Source organism: Quercus lobata, chromosome 1, assembly GCF_001633185.2.
Source record: "Quercus lobata isolate SW786 chromosome 1, ValleyOak3.0 Primary Assembly, whole genome shotgun sequence".
Taxonomy (NCBI): domain Eukaryota; kingdom Viridiplantae; phylum Streptophyta; class Magnoliopsida; order Fagales; family Fagaceae; genus Quercus; species Quercus lobata.
The window spans coordinates 53,315,578-53,337,846 of NC_044904.1; the positions used below are offsets into that span (position 1 = coordinate 53,315,578).

Consider the following 22,269-nt stretch of genomic DNA (forward strand, 5'->3'; position numbering starts at 1 on the left):
CAAATCAAGGCTCAAGCAAACGACGATACAGCACAAACATCCTCCACCACCACCACTCAACACAAACACCCTCAACCACCACCAACAGCAGCAGCAGTACACAGCAGATAAAAAAAAAAAAAAAAAAAAAAAAAAAAAAAAAAAAAAAAAAACCCCAAATCAAGGCTCAAGCAAACGATGATAGTTCGCTCCTCCGTTGTTCCCAGTTCGAGTTCGAAGACCTCTTCCAATCCCTAGTTTCTCGGTTCCCTTCCGTCAATTCCTTGGATTCATCGCTCCGGCGCTTTCGCTCTCCACCGCCACTCCAAGGATCGGCTGAGACATCGAGGCGATTCCGATGTCGGGGAGTGGATTTTCTTCACCAGTCCGACGCCGTTTAGCCGGTTCGTGTTCCTGCGGTGCCCTTTGGTGTCGTTCGCCGGAGGCGAGGACGTGAACGAGAGGCTGGTGAAGGAGGATAGGCATTTCGTGAGGCTGGTAAGGAGCGACGGCGACGGCGTGGGTTGAGACTTCGACGGCGTAGGCTCGGCTAAGACGGCGACGGCGATGGCGTAGAGTTGGCTGGGAGATGAGAGCTTGAGAGAGATGAGAGCTTGAGAAAACAGAGTGCCTGGAGAGAGAATGAAAAACAGAGTGCCTGAAGAGAGAAGTAAAGTGTGTTTTTATTATTTTAATCCGGTGTTGAATTAAAAAATTATTTTTTTTTATAGATGAGTGCTACAGTGCACATCTATAGATAGATGTGCACTGTAGCAAATCAGCTAAATTTTTTGGGTATGGCTCCACTGCTGCAAGCCTCTTTTGCTATATTAGTGGAGCTAAAATAGCATTATAGCTTTTTAGCTCCACTGCTACAAATGCTCTAAAAACCCAGACCTGGAGATTGTGGTTGTGGTTGGGTGCGCGAGAATCAAGAAAGGGGGTTTAAATATCTTAAGAAGGGATGGGATAAGAAGTTTAACTTCGATTTTAGGTTGGTAGATGTTGTGAACAAATATAGAGAGATTCATTACAAGTAGCAAATTTTGGGATCTTCCAATAAACATACGTGGATGATTTGATTTTGCCCTCGATTCAGGTAGGACTGCAGGAGAGCTTTTGTGTTTGATGATTTAAATAAAAATAAATAAATGAAAAAAGATGGAGATTTGATTAGACTCGTTTAGTAATCCTACATTGATAGTAGTACTTTTTTTTTTCCTTTAGATAGACAAATTTAAGAGTGCATTCATGGATTGATGATGTGTAACTATTTTCTCCTCCCCCCATCTTTCGGGGCGGATTCTCAAAAAAAAAAAAAAAAATACTCTTCCTTGACAGAGTCACCTTAAAACTCTAAAAAATTTGAATCCGAGTCCAACGACTTTTACCTTTCATTCAGATTTTTGTCCAGCCTTATATAAGTTGTAAAGCCGATACTAGCTTTTAGAGTTTTGTATTGTTATCAACTTATCAATTTTTTATGGGTTTTAGTAGGTTATGTAGCTTCCCATTTATATAATAAAAAGTATCTACATCAGGCTTAAAAACACTTCAAATAAAGGCTTAGAGGACTTCTACGACAGACTACAGTTACTTAAAAAAGACTTCAAGTATCTATTTTTTTAAACATTTTTTTTATACGGCATTATTTTTTTCTTCGAAAGACACAAGTTGCAAGACTGTAACCCATATGGCAAAACTAGAGTTACTAGGCAAGACACTCAGTGATGTAACTATTCCTCCTGACACGTTCTTTTGACTCCTGACACGTTAATTTTTTTTTTTTTTTAATTCAAGTAAATAAAAGCAAATGCAATTTTTTCTCATACGGACTACGGAGTCATATCTCTAGAAGAAAAATGATGCTACTTTTAAAGCCAGCTATTATAAAGTGAAAATTAGCAAAAACACACGTACACAGACAGTTTAGAAGAGAGAAGTGTTAGCAAATTGTCAAATACATTGTCAAGCCCGACTTGGGCTTATTTGCCACAAAACAAAACTATAAACCAAATTAGCAGTACTTCATCTAAACTTCCTCTTTCACCGTCGGCAGGAAAACTTGAGTCAGCACATCTTTCGACAGCAGAGAAGCCTTGAGCAGCTTCAAACCCTAACAATAAACCAGACACAGGAGAAAAAATAGTTATTTTACCACTATCTGGAAGAAAAAAAATCACAATTTCAAATTTCCAATAACTTTATTTCTTTTCCTTCTTTTGAAGATAATAGAAGACGAAAAATAAAGGAGAAAAACTTCATACTTTATTTTTTTATGTACGGTGCTCTTCCCTATTTTTCATAACTATAATTTTACAAATATATATGCCTCATCCCTGCCCATCTCGACTACTTTCTCCTCAAGATCCCTGTCTTTGACATGAAACTCGTTAAACAGCGTTAATAGAGAAACTGTGGACAGGGGTTTCACCTCCAGATCATCCATCACCAAGTATGGAGCTTCTTTCACTCCATTGGATGGGTGGCAGTGCAGTCCGGAATGCATAAGAGACCCAATCGATGGACTTAAATTTATAATGCTGTCGTGAATCTTTACTAAGCTACCAAGCATTATGTCCGGCTTGAGAATCGTAATGAGATTTCCAACGGGTATGCGGAGAATGTTGACGAAGAAGTCGACGAAATCTTTGCCGGCTTCTGCGAATAGCACTCGGTTAGTGCTTTTATGCATAAAGAGCTTCAAGCTCACTTTCGATGAAATTGGCAGTGCTGTTTCCATTTTCACTGAGAATTTTCGAAAATTTTATGTAGCTGTGTCTTTCTCTTTTTTTTGTTTGCTGAATATATGGCGGTGCTGATAAGGTGAAGTTTGGCACCATATATAGGCAGAACTAGGGGTGTCCACGGGGACCCGGGAACCGACCCACCCGTCCAAACCGCCCGGGCCGACCCGAAAACTGGCCGACCCGACGTCGGTGACGGTCGGAAACGGGTCTCCGTCACCAAAAACCGACTTAGGCAGGTCGGATGGCGGGTTTTCTTCATCAAAACCCGATATACCCGATCCGACCGACGAAACCCATGAGAGAAGGCCAGAGTTCCTAGATCCGTTCAGATTCATCAGTATTCCGGTGAAGGTTTGGTAGTTTTTGGTTAGATCCGGTGAAGATCTAGGTTTTCTTGCTAAGATCCGGCAGTGAGATGAAGATTTTGCTCGGATTTGCGCGTGCTTTTGCTTCGATTTTTCTTAGATCCGGCGATGAGAAGAAATTTTTGCTCAAATCTGAACTTGATGTGGGGATTTTTGCTTCGATTTTTGTTTAGATCGGGTGATTTTCGCTCAAATCTGAGCTTGATGTTGTGGTTTTTCTTTGATTTTTGCTTAGATTCGGTGATTTTTGCTTAGATCCGGTGATTTTTGTGGTGATTTGGAGCTTGATCCGGTGAAGATCCGGTGATTCAAACTCAGACCGAAGCCGACCGACCCGACCGTTGTCCACCAGAGACCGATCCGACTCGACCTGAGGTCGTCGACGGTCGGCAGCGGGTCGTTAAGTCGTTCACCCGATTCCGGCGGGTCGGTTCCGGGTTGGGCACAAACCCGACCCGGACCGACCCGTGGACAGCCCTAGGCAGAACTGGGAGTGGGACAGTACTGAAAAAGTGAGACAGGTATCGAAGCCAGATACCATGACTGACGTGACTAGTAAAATGTAAGTAAAACAGACTTAGTATAGTTAGTTTAGCTCCTTCTCACAAAAAAAAAAAAAAAAGTTTAGTTCGTTTAGGCGTTCAAAGCGGTTCGAGGATGTCCTGTTGGCTATGGGCAAGGTACATGGGCCGTGTAAAAAATAAAACAGCTAAACCGTGTAAAAAAAAAACAAGAAGTTTAGCTGTTCACAAAAATAGCCCTCTTTAATTCGAAAATGAAGAAAAATAACACCACTTTATTGATGCTTGTCACTGTCAGAGCATAGAAAAGAGCAAGTATTGTTTACTTTTACTTAAATACCCTTTCAACCATTTTTACCATTTTTTTTTTTATCTCTACCACATCCTATAGCTTCTTCATTCATTCTTTTTTTTTTTTTTCCCCTCTCTCACGCGACAACAACATCTGGGTGAAACTTAGTTTAAAAAAAAATATTTTTAACAAATTTAATTCAATTTAAATTGTTTTTTTATTATTATTATTGTAAGGACTCAATTTTTAACGACCCAAAATGATATTGGGTTCGCACGTAAAAATGCCCAAACAATATAATTTGTAGAGCGTGTGTATTAAGAACTAGATTAATTTTCGTAGAAGGAAAAGATTCACCCTCACGTTTATTGAAGGTTCAGAGCTGGCACAACAATCGGTTTTTCGTTGAAATAGATACAGTTTTTTTGTTTTTCACGTTTTTCTTCTTGAGTCTTTACTTTTCTTTTTTCTCTTTTTTTTTCTGTTCTGATACCCCCCCCCTTTTGCATGTTCTTCTTTCAAATTATATACCACCCTCTGTGTTCCATCCTCACCACACACGTGTAGGTTGGGTTCGAGGGATTTCTTTCTGGAACCTCCTGGAACCTCCTATGGGCAACTGTAAGGCTGCTTCATTACTGTTCAGGTATCACCTCCACATTAATGCGGCCAGAGAGTTGGTTGAGAGGCAATTAATGCGGAGGCAGCTGTAGTTATAGATATTTGTTTGCCTTTTTTTTCTTACCCTTGGTCTATTATTCCCTCTTCAGTGGTAACGTAGTTCTGAGGTCCGATTGTAACAAGACCGCGTCCTGATCGTCCTCGGACTCATTCTGCCGAGGAGTATGGTGTCCTCGGATGAATACGGAACTCTATTTTCGTGATATTGACTACCCCCCCCCCCCCTCGGTGGTTACCCTTACGACCTGACTTGAGCCTCCTCGGACGGATTTGCATCCTTGGATGGGCCGTAGGCCCAACGATCTTGACCTTAATGGGTCTGTTGATTGACGGGCCCCCACAATAGCCCCTCAAAATCCTGCTTTTCGACTCCTCGGGAGAGAAGGTGGATTTTGACGTCATAAGCCCGTACCTATGTGTGTTTTGAAGCATGCCCCTGACGCTTCAACATCCCGATTTTGGCAACATTAAATTTTGGCAACACCCTTGTCTCCCACGTTCGACGGTGAGATGTAAATCAGACGGCAGAGGGCCTCCCTTGTTTTGTGAGCGAGAACTTTACCGCTCACAATCCTCATATGACTATACAGGCGTTCTCAAATTAACTATGTATCTTACCTTCGATGATTACGTGGTTCCAGAGCTCATACATTGAACCTGTCTTTCTCTATTTTCGTTATTTTCCTGGTGACTACAAATAATCGTACTTTGTCCGAGGTCCTTCCTTTAAACCTGTAAGTCTTCTCGAAGTTTTTACCACTTTTATTTTAAACCCAACAATTTTTCTGCTAAGTCTTTTAGAAAAATGGGGAAACAAAAGAATCCATTTCGATGTCTAGTTGAATCCGAGGAAGGTATTAGAAACTTTTGCTCTAAGTATAAAATCCCCTCAACGGTGGGGACGAGGTACGCAGCCCAAGGGAAATGGGTTAATGCTAAACAAACTGAGGAAGTAGTTATGCCCAAGATTGCCTTTATAGAAGGCGGGATGACTATCCCCATGGGTAGTATCACTAGGAGTTACCTCAACTTCTTTAGGCTATCCCCCACCCAGTGTGCTCCAAATATATTTAGGGTCCTGGGAAGTATAGATGCTTTGAATAAGAGAATGGACCTAAAGTTAACTCATCATGATGTGAATTGGGTGTACAACCTCCATCACTTAACCGGTCAGGGGTATTATCTCAAGTCGAGATATCCTGAGGTAAGGCTGATTCAGTGCCTTCCCACTTCAAACAAGAACCTGAAGGAGGATTTCCTTATTCTTTCTGGGGAATGGCATGATGGTCTGCCTTGCCCGACAGTAGAGGGAACACCAGGTGGGAGCGTAGTCATAGATCTATAATATTTAGTTTGCAAGCACATTTTATTTACTTTTTCTCTTTTTTTTTTTTAATTCTTTTTATCTCTAACAATTTTCATTTTCGACTCAACGATTTTGCAGATAGATGCTATACAAAGCCCAATCTTAAGTTAGTTAATAAGGCGAACTTGGATAAGTTACTGAAAGCCGAGATATACGTGAACGAAGCTGACGGTCAGCTCCGGGCAGCACACTTAATTCTCAGCTATACCCTCCTGTCTTTTGCTTTTCAGGCACCGAAGTGCGTGATTAGAGCCCGCGACCCTCGGCTTCACCGTATCAGTGTTGCCTACGAAGGGTTCATTGTTCCAGAGGGCATTCCGCTTCCCCAGTACACATCTTGCACAAAGCCTCTTTTCGTAGCCAGCGTCTCGACAGGAACTTCTTCATCCCTACCTACCCTCAGGGAAAAGGAAATAAAAGGGAGAAAAGAAGAGGAGAAAGACAAGGAAGAGGTTGTAGAGGTCTCTGAGTCCTCGGACGACTTTGGGATTTTTTATCAACCCATAAACCTCGGGGAAAATCCTGACGAGATGGGGATACAAAGAAAACCCCAGAGAAGTTTGCTGGAGCTGATGGAAGGTCAGCCGGGAAAGAGTGCGCCTGCAAAATCAACACCATCCCAGGCTTCATCTCTTCCCGCTAGGTCTCCTCCTCCTGCTCCTCGTCAACCTCCTCGGCCATCATCACAGCCAGCGCTTCCTAATGCTGCCGAGCTAAAAAGGCGCAGGGAACAGAAGGGCAAGAAGGTGGCAGACACGAGCAAGTCTCATTCTACTCGCGAGGAGGATGCCCAATGAGTTGCAAAGCAACAGAAAACCAAGCACCAAATCGTGCGGGGCCAAGGGAGATCTGATTCCCAACATTCTGAACCACAAGCATGGTTGCCAGCACCTATGCACGGTGGGGAGCCCCTGCGAGATGATGCATCTATAAGGGACTTCAACGGCGGCATAGGGTGTCATGTAGCCTCGGCCATAGAGGAAGCCTTATTGCTCCCGAAAGATATGGCCGAAATAAAGAATATGAGGAAGAATGAACTCGTCCTCGACAATAAACAATACTTGGGCATGGTAAGGAGCTAACACTTTGTCTTTTTCATTCTATGATTATTACTTACCAATATGCACTTTTCACTGACTATAGTGTTAACCTTTTTCCTACAGATCATCCAAAATACTTTCAAGCTAGATGAGATGCTCAATGCTTGTTTCGATCAGCTAGACGATGAAAGGAAAAGACGGACAACGGCTGTACAGACCTTGTCCAAATTTGAACAGGACTTGGCCGATGTAAGGAAAAAGTTATAGGTCGAAGAGCAAGCTCGCAAGAGCGCCGAGTCGGCATTAGAGGGCTACCAAAAAGCAGGCCGAGGACCAAGGGAACCGTCTGCGTGAGGCAAATGCCGAATTGAAGAAGGCTCAGGAACAAGTCCTAGTTCTTAGGAAGCATTTGGAGGAAACTCAAAAGCTAAAGGAGCGAGCTGAAAAGTCCAGGGAGCAAGCCGAGAAAGCAAAAATCGATGCCGAATGGGCAATGAATGAAGCTGAGCAGAGAGGCTACGAGGTTGGTATAGCTGAAACTGAGAAGGTTTTGAGAGCCGAGGTTCCGGCAGTGTGCCGTATCTACTGCGCAAAAACTTGGAATGAGGCCCTTAACCGTGCGGGGGTTGAAGCTTCATCTGAGTTACGTAAGCCAAAGAACATATTCTATCCTGAGGCAATCCGCCCCTCAGTTCTTCTACCCCATCAGGCAGATGCTCCTTCTTCAGTCATTAACCTCAACGAGGAGGTTTCGCCTCACAGTTTTCCTCCCCTTGGCCAGTCGGAATCAGCTAAAGGGGGACTTGCTCCTCCAGGAGCTTCCCCAGACAAGACTACCACCGCTTCGGAGGCAGAGACGGCTTCCCAAGGTTTTCAATAGGATTTGGCCTCCACAATCTTACCAACTGGGGGCGTTACTAAAGCCAAAGAGGGAATCACCACTTCGGAGGCAGACATATCTGCCGGCCAGAACCCAAAGATCCAATTGAAATTGAAAAAGTAGAACTTGTTTTGTAGTGTAACTAGGCATTTAGTAGGGGACCCCCTTGCTCATTTTCTTACCGCTCTTACTGTTTTATGTTATTTCTGTACTCGTTCACTGAGTTATTGTAACTTGGATAGGTTCATTTCAACTATCTTTTGTTTGTATGGGGCAATTCTGCTTACACACATCGTCAATTGATAATTAGCAATAGGCAATAAGCATTAATACAACGGGGTCTTAGGGAGACGTTTTAGATATGCACGTATTCTTTCCAATCAATTGCAATTCTTTTTGAAAGTTCATAAACTAAATAAAATTATGCCTTCAGTACCTTGATTGTACGCCAAGTGACGTCCATAGATTTCTCTCTAATTCTCCAATAAGTGTTATGGGGCATTAATTCCAATTAAGTTTGTGATCAGAAGATCTATCACAACTCAATTCCTGTTCAATACTTCAATACACATCATAGAGTATTAATTTCCACTAGGTTCGTGGTCTGAGGACCTGACACAACTTAGCTCCTGTTTAACATTTCAACATAAATCATAGGACGTTAATTTCCACTAAGTTTGCGATCTGAGGACCTGACATAACTTAGTTTCTGTTTAACATTTCAATACACATCATAGGACGTTAATTTCCACTAAGTTTGCGATCCGAGGATCTGACATAACTTAGTTTCTATTTAACATTTCAATATACATCATTGGACGTTAATTTCCACTAAGTTTGCGATCCGAGGACCTGACATAACTTAGTTTCTGTTTAACATTCCAATATACACCATAGGACGTTAATTTCCACCAAGTTTGCGATCCGAGGACCTGACATAACTTAGTTTCTGTTTAACATTCCAATATACATCATAGGACGTTAATTTCCACCAAGTTTGCGATCCGAAAACCTGACATAACTTAGTTTCTGTTTAACATTTCAATATATATCATAGGACGCAGGAGCACAGGATGTATGGCTGACGTAAATTAAAAGAAATATTTGAATTGAAATACTTTTATTAATAATAATACCTCTTGAGATTATTTACATTCCAAGGATGAAGTACAGCTTTTTCATCTAGGTCTTCTAGATAATAGGCTCCTATTCCCGCTACAAAAGTGATCCGATATGGCCCTTCCCAATTTGGATTCTTGGTGGCCCCCAGAACTTTCCTCAGCATCAGATCTCCTACGGCTAACGGCCTCATCTTCACATTACTATCATAGCCCTGCTTGAGTTTATGTTGGTAGTAAGCTAGTTGAACCATCGCGCTCTCCCTTCACTCTTCAATCAGGTCCAAACTTTTCTCCAACATCGCATCGTTACTATCCGAAGAGAATGTATTGGTCCTTAACGTTGGGAATCCAGTTTCCAGGGGGATGACGGCCTCGGCCCCATATGTCATGGAAAAGGGAGTTTCCCCCATTGAACGTCGGGGTGTTGTCCGATATGTCCATAGAACATGTGGCAATTCTTCCACCCACTTTCCTTTCGCGTCATCCAGTCTCTTCTTAAGCCCATTGACTATTACTTTGTTAACAGCTTCAGCCTGCCCATTGCCTTGAGGATAAGCTGGAGTGGAATACCTGTTTCTTATACCCAGTTCTGAACAATATTCCCTAAAGGCATTGCTATCAAATTGGTGTCCATTAGCTGAGACAAGAGTGCGGGGAACTAATTTCACCGCCACGGTTTCTTTTAGATTACTTCTACCAAAGAGGAGGTTACACCTATCACATTTATAAAAAAAAAGAAGGTAACTACTTATCAAATTTCCACCTCCAAAAATTATTAAAAATTATAGTGATTTAATAATTAAACAAAACACTTGACAATTTGGAACCACAACCAAACGTTATCCTTAGACACTATATGCACCCACACAGGAGTTGCTAAAATATTACTGCAAATTTATCCCTAGGACACAACCATATTTAATTACGTTCTAAATACAACTATTTTAGAGAAGTTCCCTACGATTTTTAGTGCTTCTTAGAAAGTTTTCAAAGAAGTACAGAATGTGAGAGTTAGAATATTTTTTTTTTTTAAGGACCATTTGTTTTAAATTTTACATTGGGATAAAAAGAATTAATTAATTATTTGGCTATTAATCAATCTAATGAGAATTTTAGTTATGTCTACTTGGATTCAATGGATTCCTATACACTCTTCTTTCTTTTCTTTTTGGGGGTAATTATACATAACTCATCTATGGTTTGGGCGAAAATCACTTTATCTATCCGTGGTTTGAAAATTGTTACTTAACCCACCTGTGGTATGTTTCCGTTAATCTCCGTAACCCACCTCAAGCCTAGCTGTTACAAAAACATCTCTTAACCCCTAAAAACAACATAATGCGAATCAAAACATCCAAAACTCGGAAACTTTTCAAAAGAGAGACCTGTGGTAAGATCAACGTGTTCTTCGTGGTTTGGAGTGTCTGGAGGGAGAGAAAACACAAGTTTCGCAACATAGAAGCTAGGGAAGGTATGTGTGACTGCTGTTGATCTGCATTTGGGTTCTTGATGGCATTTTTATATCGCAACCCACCCACGTAGTTATGGTTTGTAAAATTTTCTCAAAATTGGTGTATGTTAAATGTGCATTTTGCTATTTATATGTAGAATCGCTTTTGATGTAGCTAATGTATTACCATGGTTGTTTATATAGTGCATACCCTTGAAAGAATCAAATTTATTTGTCAATGATTACACTTGTTTGTGAACTGTGGGTAGTGTGGTCCTCATGAATTTGTTGGGAATCTGGTTTTGTATGTGCTATATGTGGTGAACATGACTACCCTTCATATGGCATGGTCAGCTGATAAAATCATAATCTATACTAACATAGATGCGAAGCCACTGACAGTTGAGCATCCTGATGGAGTAGGTGGTGATGGAGGGGTAGTGGCAGAAATAGGTTGTAATGCAGATGGTGATGGAGGGGTGAATGAAATATATTTGAAGAGTGATTATGATGAAGTTGTATTGGAGGAAAAAGAAAATGTTGAAAATGATGAAGAGGAAGATGTTGAGAATGTTAAGGTTGGTGCAAGGGTTGGAGAACAGTTGACCAACCACAACATCCTGTTCTTAACTCTACAAGTTTATCTACAGGTTTTCGTGTCAACTCAACAAATTTATCTACAAGTTTTCGTGAAAAAACATCAACATTGTGTTCTGAAAAAAATTCTTAGCTAGCAAATCCTGGGGGCATTTTCAAACAAATTAATGCAATATATTCCGTTCAAAATTCTTCGCCAAGAAGACCTCCGGACATTATGGAACAAAATTTAACATAATTTTTTTTTTTTTGGCTTTTCTTGCAAAAGATTTTTTCTTTTGTTTCTTGAACCACTATATAATTTAATTTCCATTAATCCCTAAATAGTTTCCTTAATCCGAAATCACGAATTCCCACTTAAATGTGAAACAATAATTCAGATGCAATCATGGGTCCACAAGAATTAAAAGATGCTGGCGACCCATAATATAATGTTATTTAATTAAAGATGATAGTCTCTCAAAAAGAGATCATCATAGATTATCTCAATTTAAAAATATATAACTCGGGCATAATGTGTGTTTGTGAGTTTTGGTAGACTCAGATCTTCTAGAGTACTCAAGTAGAGTTTTTTAAATCTCCACCATTCTTTTAAAAATAAATAGCTATGATGTTGCCACACCATTAACTCATTAATAAATCTCTAAATTTATTTTTCAAGAAGGAAAAAAAAATACTACGTCTACAACATTTTTACAACAAATTACAGATGGTTAGTTGTTATTGGTTCAAATTTGAAACTAACACTAAGATTACTTTTTTGCCCTAATAATAACAACCTGCCACTTAAGATTTGTTATAAAAATGTTGTAGACATATCATTTCTCAAAAAAAAAAAAAACTCCTATTAAAGTGCCGCAAAAACTCAAAATTCATCAACGCTTAAGCACTCCTTGAATCCTGATTCATCAAAGTTTCTCTTCAAAATTAAATCGTACGTGGATAGTTGTAAAGCAATTGTTGCTTTGATGAACCTGGCTCTCAAGAATCAACCTTTAAAAAAAAAAAAAAAAAATATTACGGTTACCGGTCCATCTCTTGATTTCAAGAGAAGGGAAAATGAATCAAGAGCCCCCACATATGGGTTTCTTTGCTGTTTTGACCAACAGCCATGAATGATTTGATTTTTACTTATATAGTCATATGGTTTATTTGCTCTTCCAATAAACATACGTGGATGATTTGATTTTGCCCTCGATTCAGGTAGGCTGTATGAGAGCTTTTGTGTTTGATGATTTAAATAAAAATAAATAAATGAAAAAAGATGGAGATTTGATTAGACTCGTTTAGTAATCCTACATTGATAGTAGTACTTTCTTTTACCTTTAGAAAGACAAATTTAAGAGTGCATTAATGGGTTGATGATATGTAACTACTTCAACCATTTATTTTTAAAAGAAATGAGGAGATTTAGGGCCCGTTTGGTTATAGTTTTCAAAAATTGTTGTTTAAAAAGATGTGAAAATTGTGGTTTAAAAAGTGTTGTTGAACAACGTGTTTTTAGTGTGAATAAAACAAAAAAATGTGTTTGGTATTATAGTTTAAACAATGTTTTTCAATGTTCAAAAAATGTAAAATATGTGTTTGGTATGTATGTTTTGTTTGATAAAAAAAAGCTGACCCGTATTAAATAACAACTTGTAATCCCATTTTTATCCCTGCTTTATCCAATATCTTTCCGTCTTTACCCCTTTCTCTTCAGTCTTTCCTCAGAGCTCAGGGGTTCCCAAATAGCAAACCCACGCCGTCTCATCTCCACGAAAAAGCCAAACCCACGCCCTCTCATCTCCATTGACGCCAAAGAAGATCCACGGCTGGGCTTCACGGTCGTCGTATCTCATCTCCACCGTCAACATTCGAAGATCGAGCCCGAGATCGAGCTTTTGTCGCCGCCGACCCATCACTCGAAGATCCAGGTTCGAATCTCTTTCACCTTGCTTCTCAATGGGTTTTTGTGTAAAGATTGAATATTCCCTTCCTCACTCAGATGTGTCCACTTGTTTGTGTTTTTTGTTTTTGGGTTTTCTCCCTTGTTTTTCCTCACCAATCGGGAAAACCCATTTTTCCAGTTCTTTGTTTGCTGTTGAGAGAATAGTTGATTTACAATCCAAATATACATGCCATACTGCATTGAAATGTAGAAGGGTTTCCTCAAAATCTGTTGCTGTTGTAAATTTGTTTTGATTCACAACCCAGTCGATTTCCATTTTTCTTAACACTCCGTTTGGTTGCCGGGAAAGTGTCGGAAGATTAAACAGGAGGGTTAAAAAAATCTAACAAATCTGCCAACTCTATATATTAATAATTTGTTGTGGTTTTCCGTAGGGCTTCACAGCAACCAAATTGAATCTTATCTTGCTTGCTGTTTGAAATTTGAGGGTATTTTGAGTGTGATTTTTAAGCTAATACCAAATTCTCCGTAGCTTATTATTAGTTTCATTCGTGAATTTGTACTGTTAGTTTTAGTTGATTGGGTGTAGTTTAATTACTCATGAATTTGTGACAGATTTTACTGAATTATGTTGAATTGAATTTGGATATGATGGATATATTGTGTTCCTCAATTATAGTGAGCAAAACAAAGGTCTTGTGAGGTAAAAACTGTTTGAGGTGGGGTTGTCTAATCCTTTAAATTTTGTAATTATCACAACTAGCTTTTTAACCCGCACTATGTGCGGGAACCTTTTATTTATATTTATTAGAAAGAATTTTTTTTTAATAATATTTAAATACACTTTTCCAACATACTAAACACCCAACACACATCTCCATTTACAAATCTAATTAGAAACACCATAGGTAGATACCAAAAGCTAATTTAACCCAAATCTAATACAAAATACTTAAAACAAAATTTATTTTAAACCCAATACAATAATTAAAATCAAATCTAACTCAAATATCTAAATCTAAAACAATTTGAAGATGATGATTCAGCATCAGCTAACTTTTTTTTCTTTTGAATTCCAATGTGCCTCTGCATTGCTTTTTGTGTGGTTATGTGCTTAATGTTCATTTCATATCTCAGTTGTCCTTTTTGTTCTTGCTCCTTTCCAATCGACCAAATATCGTTTCCCCTTCTTATTTTCCGCCTATCATGTCCTTTTTGTGAGGAATAAATATAGATCTACGCAGATTCTGTTCAACCCCAACATTTATATATTGCACAAAGTAAATGTATCTTAGAAGCTTGATAAGAAACTATACAATTAAAAAAAAAAAATCATAAATGCATATAAATCACAAAGTTTGATCATAATCTACAATAAACAGTACACCAATTTTTTTTTTTTTTTTTATTTTCATTGTATTATTGAAAGTGTATGGGTAGTTGTAACAGCAGGGCAGAATATGAAATTTGTAAAAAGTGTACCCATATCTCCTTGCAATCAAAATCTATTGCAAGTTGGACTACAAATTTGGTTATACAAAACAAAGTAAGTTTTCTTAGCCTCCACCGGTATAGTCTCTGTTTTTTTGTACTGAAGGTTAGCATACTCCTTTCCTCTTCAAATACTGTTTTGTTGTTTAGAAGACAGATTGAAACTTCTCACCATTGCCTTCTCTATTCAAATTAGAATCTTAAATCTTCAATTTTGAATTCAAAACTGGTAGTTCCCCTTGCATAATTTTCTAGGGTTGTTCTTTTACCCCTTTTAAAAAAAATAGATGGGTTGATCCCCTTCTTTGGATGCTTTGGTTTCAAATTATCCCTTTGTCTTCTTTAATTTTTGGTAACATTAGGGATTTTGTCCTTATCTATTGTGGTTAAAAGTCAAAATTTACAAAATTTTAAAAATTAGTTTCTCCAAATCGCTTCTTGTGTGAACTTCCCTGCCATGAAAGACTAAACAAAAAAAAAAAAAAATCTAACTTTAAGCAATTAGAACTTACATGACAATTTCCAATAGCAAATCTACTATTCCTAGGAACCCCAATGAATCAGACCGAACTAAATTACAACCAAAAATGTTTAAATGGAAATAGTGGCTACAGGTTTATGAAAGTCATTCACCAAAACTAATGTCTAGAGTGAAGTTTCAATATTATAACCAACTAAAAATTTGTTTCTTCAAATCACTTCTTGTGTGTACTTCCTTGCTATGAGAAAAAAGGCTATCATGGTACCAAATGTCAAGAAAGCATGCAATACCAAATTATCATTAGCTTGCATCCACAATCAAGATATCATTATTAAAGTAAGTAATTGTGCAGATCACAAAAATTGTATTCTATAACTGCATATATAAAATTCGAAAGTTCATGATATGAAGTAAAATTAGAAGTCATATGAAAGAATTGTAGGTTGATGGTAAAGCAATAAACTAAACATAAGGATGATCAATTTTTAAATTTGCTTGAATCAACCAAGTTAAAGTAAAGTAATCCATTTGTTTATTTAGAATGAATAGTCTCTTTTTCACAATAAATAAATCATTCATCATCTATAACATATTTTTCACAATAGTCTCTTTTTTTTTTCTTTTTTCTTTTTTATGTGTTTGTGTAACAATTGAGTTATTACGTTATTACTTGTCAGAATAGTAGTAATTCCTAAATCAATAGAAAATGCAACTATTTATTAAAAAAAAAAAAAATACTGTCAGCTTTGACTATAATTCAATCATAATTAATGTCAAACTTAAAAGGAATAAGAATTTTAGAAGTTAGGAGGTTAACTACTATTCAACAACATTGGCACCATATGACCTGGTTTGCCTCTGTTTAATACTAAGAATGTGACATACACAATAAAAAACAAATGAATAAACAAAATAAGCAAAGCTAACAACAACAACAACATATTTAAAAACCTTGCCAATAAAATAAACCTAATAGCCTGAGCAGTACAAAAATTAATAGATACCAAGTCTAATAGAACAATTTTTAATTAAATATCAAGAGGAAAAAAAAAAAGCATTCCAATAAATCAGAGCCATAAATCAAAAGAGAAATAATAGTAAAATTAAATACCAAGAAGAAAAAAAACAAACGCAAGAATAGGAGTGGGTGTGCTAAATACGTTAAAATCATGAAATTTGGTGTAAAAATAAAATTAATTCAAGTGTATTCTCTGAAGTTTGAGATCTGAATTAGAATTTAAAAATTCAATTTTAATACTAAGATAAAAATATAATGTGTGGTAGTTCCTCAAAATTTTTTAACATTAGATTGCGTCATAAACAACCATCCAAACTCACCAAATGTCATCCAACAGGTACAAAGTATCAGACATTATAGAACATGATAAAATTGCAATAACAATACCAACTTCAATTCCATGTGAAGATGGCTTTCTAGCACCTATAGTGAAATACTTCAATTTAAGTTATTTCATCAAAACAGAGACAAAATTGTATCATAATTGTATGATTTTGAAATTATGTAGACACAAATAAAATTGAAGCACCACTTCAAAAACCAACAAAATCTTTTTAATTTCTTAAAGCTTTTCTAATCCATCTAATGAATCACAAAGTGAAGCAAAAAACAAAAGTTAGCATCTTGTTATATTTTAATAATTTTCCTCACACTTTTAATAGCAATTGAAAGACTATAAATGCATACTTTTGGATTAGCATAGCAACCAAAAAGGCTTTACTTTTACACCAACAAAGAGAACGCCTTTATTATAAAGAAGCGTAGGACTTTTTTGCAAAACACTAAGGCATATTTGAAAATAAGGATTCAAATATTTAAAGGTTTCTCATTTTTTGTTTAGTTTACAACATTTAAAACAATACATTTTGTCACATTTTAAACCACAATATTTGCAGAAACATATCTACAATTTCATAAAGGCAATAGATCACAAAAGTAATACATAAAATTTTGCGAGTGGAAGTTATCCTTTGCATCAACACAGGTTGAACATTTCTTTTATGAACACTTGTGGCAAATCTATTATTGCATCGGCCACCCTCAAGTATATAGACTTCCGTCCGTTTGCTCTATGTGGCTTATTGTTTTGCCATTGTGCCATCCAGCATTAGCACCCCATAATTGTGAATAGGTTCTGTAACTGTGAAAGTGAAACTCATCATGAATAAAAGATGACAATGGTGCATTCATTGTGCAAATCACTTTTATATTAGTATCTATATTTTTGCTTAAAGGATCAGACAATGATGTTATCTCCAAAAATTTGTTATATATGAGAGTGACAATAAGAGATCCCGCAAAGAAAAGATGAACAACTACACTAAACTAAATTAAATACAAAGACAGTTCCAAAATTCAAAGAGAACAACTTCAAGAAACATACACTAAAAAATGACCCTTCTAGAATACAAATCTGATCACGAAAGAACATCACAAACATCAAATTTAATATTCGGTATTTAGTGCCTACATGAAAAACAAAAGTTTTATGAGGCAAAATGCTCATTAAAAGTTAAAACTATGTTTGCTAGAAAACATAAAAAATGAAATATTCATTTCCATGTGTGTACATTTATCTCTCTCAAAGTGAAAGGGTCACAGGATTGTTTGAAAGAGTTTATTCTTTCTCAAGACATACTACCAATAATGATGCAGAAAAAGACAATAGAGAATAAAGGAGAAAAAAGGGTAAATATTTGGCATTAGTATTACTAATCAAACTGATGAACATGGACATCTACCTATTTTAAAGCCTCAATTTTCTGTTCTCTACAGAAGTGAAATATATAAATAAATTAGTAAACGTCTTTCCTATTAGTAAAGTATTTCCTTTTACCCATAAACAAAAAATAAATCAATAAACAAACTTTTTCCTAAATTAACTACATAGATTACAAATACTCATGAGTCACAGTGCTCTAGGCATAGCTTCTAAAATAGACAAAACCACAAAATCTAGGTTGTTCCCATCTTGTAGTTTCTAAATTGTTCAAAATGATCTTTCAAATATCTCATTCTATCACCAACAAAGCCCATCAACAGAATTCCTCTACCAACCCAATTAATTAAATAAAGCAGTACAAATTCTGTTTGCTTCAACGTTTTGGTCAAAATTAAATATTTTTTTAAAATGTGAAACTCATTGCTTGTCTTCAAAACTTAAATCTTTCAAAACTGATAAATCGCAAAGACAAGTTTAAGGAAAAAAAAAGGAACTGAAATTTCCCAAGAAGGACAAACTTACACAGAACATAACCCACATAGAAATCCAATCTACACAATCATATGTAGAAAAAACTCTCAAAAATAATCAGAAAATACCCAAAAAAAAAAACTGACCTCCTTACATATATAAGCAGAGTGTTTACGACATTGTAATTGGGTCATAGCAAAACAAATACTTGAGATTATATTATAATGTCACAAATTAGAGAGGTTTTGACTAAATAGTTACAGTGTTGGAGAGGTTTGTAATCTTCAAGAATCATAAGAAATATAAGGATCAGAGGGGTTGCAAATTTAGGAATAGAAGGGAGAAAGGGTCTGATGTGGTGGTCATGAAACCAAGAGATGAAGGTTTCATGTAAAAGAAGAGTCTGACGAAAGAGTAGCACATTTAGGGAAGGAAAACAATTTGGCTATTTGACCCTCGCGGTTGCTGTGGACTTTTCCTGTCATAATAAGTGAAGAGATTACTTGCCTCCTGAGTAATTAGGTATGAGACATCCAAATGCAATCTCCTCAAGTTTCTTGGGCATCACCAAATTGACAAAGTGAATCAAATTACAATATGAACAATTCAATGTTACAGGGAAATAAACTTTACTTTGAACTTTAAAACTGAATCCACTTTTTTCTCCTTAACTAAACAAATATTGTATGACAATAAGATCCAAATCCAAATTTGTCTTTTGTGGTGACAAAATTCTGCAATTCACGTTTCCAATGCTTCTTCAACCAAAAACAAAAACCAATCATGGACAATTAAAAACAGTGTGAGTTCCTGCATACAAATTCAGGCATAACTTCAATGTTATTTTTTGCTAATAAGTAATAACCCACAACCTCCTATTCTTATTTTCTCTCTCTCTCTCTCTAGTTTAAGGTTTATGTGGTTTTGGCTCCAGAAAAAAAGCTGAGAGCAGTCCGGCTTGTTTCATTAGCTTTCTCATTAGGTTTTTTAAAAAAATGTAAAATTGTGAACTAAAACTCAAAATTCCATGGTTTGATATATATATATATATATACACACATAGAGTTGATGAATAGAAAAGCAAAATAAAAAGGGAAAGAAAACACAAAGCATTTTTAATATTTATTTTAAAATACCTAGAAAGCCAAAGTTTTGCAACTTGATTGACACTTACTGAAGTTTCCTAAAACTACCCTAAAAGCTGTGGAAGCTCATTTTCCACAAACCACTATGTAAAGGAATCTCAAAGCACTATCCCAAAAAAACCAATCCAATGCAAGGCTAGCAAATAAAAAAATTCGGAAATCCTAGAGCACATCTGTCTATAATCTGATTTTTATCTTGTCTTCAAAACTTATCTATCAATCTTGACTAATTTTGTAACTTCAAGTTCAAACCTCAAATATGCAATTCAATCTGATTTCCAAGTGAAGATCCTCATGGGGAAAATCTAATGGTTCTAAATCAAAGCTTACCATTCTAATAGTATAAGGCCAATTGCACAAAAAAGCTTTGCATAAAGGAGTAATAGATTACTTTTGATTTGTCAAGAATAATGCTATAAGAAATTGTAAATGCATCCATATATCAATAATCAACTTTCTCATATGCTTTGACACCAAATGGTCTTATTTAACTTAATTTCACATCACTAACCCAATGCAAGTTCACCAAAGGCCACAAAATATGTATATGAAAATCAATAGTTTTAATACTTTTTTGTCAATAAAACTTGAGCAAAATTTTAAAAACCTACTAATATGAACTCACGCACAATAAACATAAATATTGTGGTAAACTTATATAATCTCTCAAATTAAACCCTCCAATATATAATTAAACTGCAGTCCAAATAACTATCAAACACCAACCATTAAATTTAGTCCTGCAACTTAAAGATCTGATTCCAGCTACTCTTTGCCCTCAAGATCCAATCTTTCAAAACCCAAATCACTTTTTAGAAAAGTTCATACAATCACTTGAATCTTCATTACTTATAACCACTAAAACCCTGTCAGAGTTCTTTTCTTCTAATGTGAGCTAAAAAAACCACATGAGAAAGATTTTAGAGAAGGGGAAATTTCAAACAATAAAAAGTAGTCCCTTTCTCATAGTAGTAGTAGTAATAATAATAATAATAATACACTATCAATACTTACTTTAGACTGATCAAGCTTGCGGATTGGGTAGAGATTTTCCTTAGTAGTCCACTTCTTTACCAAGTTACCATCATCTATCAAATATAGACAGGTCAAGAAAAAGTTAGCTGACTAACCACCAGGGAATGTTGAACCACTAAGCTGTCCTTAGCAATGGAATTGAACGTGTGGTGACCCTCTATGCTTTAACGGATAATCAAAGCCATTCATCAACCAAAAAAAAAAATTTTAATTTGGAATTTTTTTAATTAATGTTTCACTTTTTAATTGTGAACATGACAAATTTTTAGATCGGTGTTTTTTCCTATGTGTCACAACATCATTAATTGTAGGAAAGCGAAAAAAGAATTTCTATGTTTTTTCCTATGAATTCAAAATTCAGGGGAAAGCAAAAAAAGAAATACAAATCTAACAAAAAAAATGCCAAATAAAAATCAAATGTAACCTAAATACAAAAATCAATAAAACATAAATCAATTCAAATTTCAGGGGCAAACAAAAAAGTACAAATCTAACAAAAATCTTCCAAACAAAAACAAAATCTAACCAATACAATAGTTGACAAAACATAACTCAAGAATTTGAAAAAAAAAAAAAGGGAAATTAGGGTAATAGGTGGCCAAACCTTAAACCTTGATTGAGTAATTCTTTTTGCAGAAGACCCAACGGTTTTATCTGGCACAAAAAAATAGTATTCTGCTATTGGAGAAAAAGATGGAAGAGAAACGAAAAATTTAATTGGGAAGATGGAATATAATTATATCAAAACACTAACACGTTTAGAATTTATTTTTAAACAAAAAAAAGCACTCCCACACTGCCACAATTCTACACTCCCACCCAAAAAATAGACTCCAATTCCCACGTTTAGACCTAAGAAAAGAAAAAGAGGAAAAAAATAAAAATAAAAACCCAATCCCTAATTTAACTCCAATACCCCAAACTAAAGCATTCTTACCCAGATACCTTAATCAAAATCAAATTTAATCCAAACACCTAAATCGATATCAATCCGACCAAAATAATCAAATCTAAATAATAATTAATCCATAAATTTTAACAATGAAAAAAAAAAAAAATTTACCTGTGGAGTTACAGGAGTCTGATGGTGGTGGAAGATCGGACTTTTGCGGGCATACGGCTTAGTGAACTCCCTCTCTCTATCCCAGTCTTTTTTCTTTTGATTTGTACCGAAACGATTATCCCTCTTACGAACTCTATCTCACGATTTGGGTTTGCGTATTAGAGAGTGGCAGCGTGAAGAAAAACGGATGATGGTGGCAGATTTACTCTCTCCCCAGTCCCCACTCCGTGCCTTTTACCGTTCTGCCTAGGCTTTTGATTTCATCGCCTCTCTCTTTCTTTGCTTCTGTCTCCATGTACTCATCGCCTCTCTCTGTCTCTATCGTGGTGTACATTTAAGTTTAACCGGTTAATTTTTATTTTTTACTTATAATGTGAGGCTTTTAAACGGTGTTGTAGCGTTACCAAACAATATAATGTATCGCTTTTTTAAGTCATACGTGTCAGAATTTTAGACAGCCATTTTTCCTAACGTGGCAGCACGTGGTTAAAGGCTTCTGCTATTATATATAGTATTAGATTAGATTAGATATATAGATAATAACAACAACAAAATCAACTTTCAATTATAAAAGCTTGTAAATTAGTAAAGATAGAGAAGATAGCAATTATAGGATGAAATCTAGGATATTGAAAGAGAATACGTAAGGAATGTGCTCTGTAAATTAAGTAAAGCTAAAAATGGAAAGAAAAATGTTGAAGATACTATTACTAATTTTGCTATAGAAAATTTATTAACTTTTTTTTGAGAAGAAGATGAAGAAGAATTTATTAATTGATGTCAGAAATATAATTGGTGCTACCATAATACCATAATCAAATAACTTTTTAATGACTTTTTTGTTATGTGTTTAAGTTTTCATCATATGTACATAATTTGAGCCTATATATTTGTGTTCGTGCAGGCTTA

General features: G+C 36.1%; 1 long non-coding RNA gene across 4 annotated transcripts; it reads right to left on the reverse strand.

The window, feature by feature from the left end:
• Window positions 1-16,750: 16,750 nt before the first annotated feature.
• On the reverse strand, window positions 16,751-21,671 carry LOC115992267. Of its 4 annotated transcripts, none has more exons than XR_004092463.1 (4): window positions 21,373-21,671; window positions 20,902-20,951; window positions 20,277-20,350; window positions 16,751-17,064 (listed from the first exon to the last, which is right to left on the reverse strand). It is a non-coding gene; the product is annotated as an uncharacterized LOC115992267 (long non-coding RNA). The 4 variants fall into 4 exon arrangements; XR_004092461.1 differs by having other exon boundaries at window positions 21,361-21,671; XR_004092462.1 differs by having other exon boundaries at window positions 20,902-20,972; window positions 21,361-21,671.
• Between the last annotated feature and the right edge of the window lie 598 nt (window positions 21,672-22,269).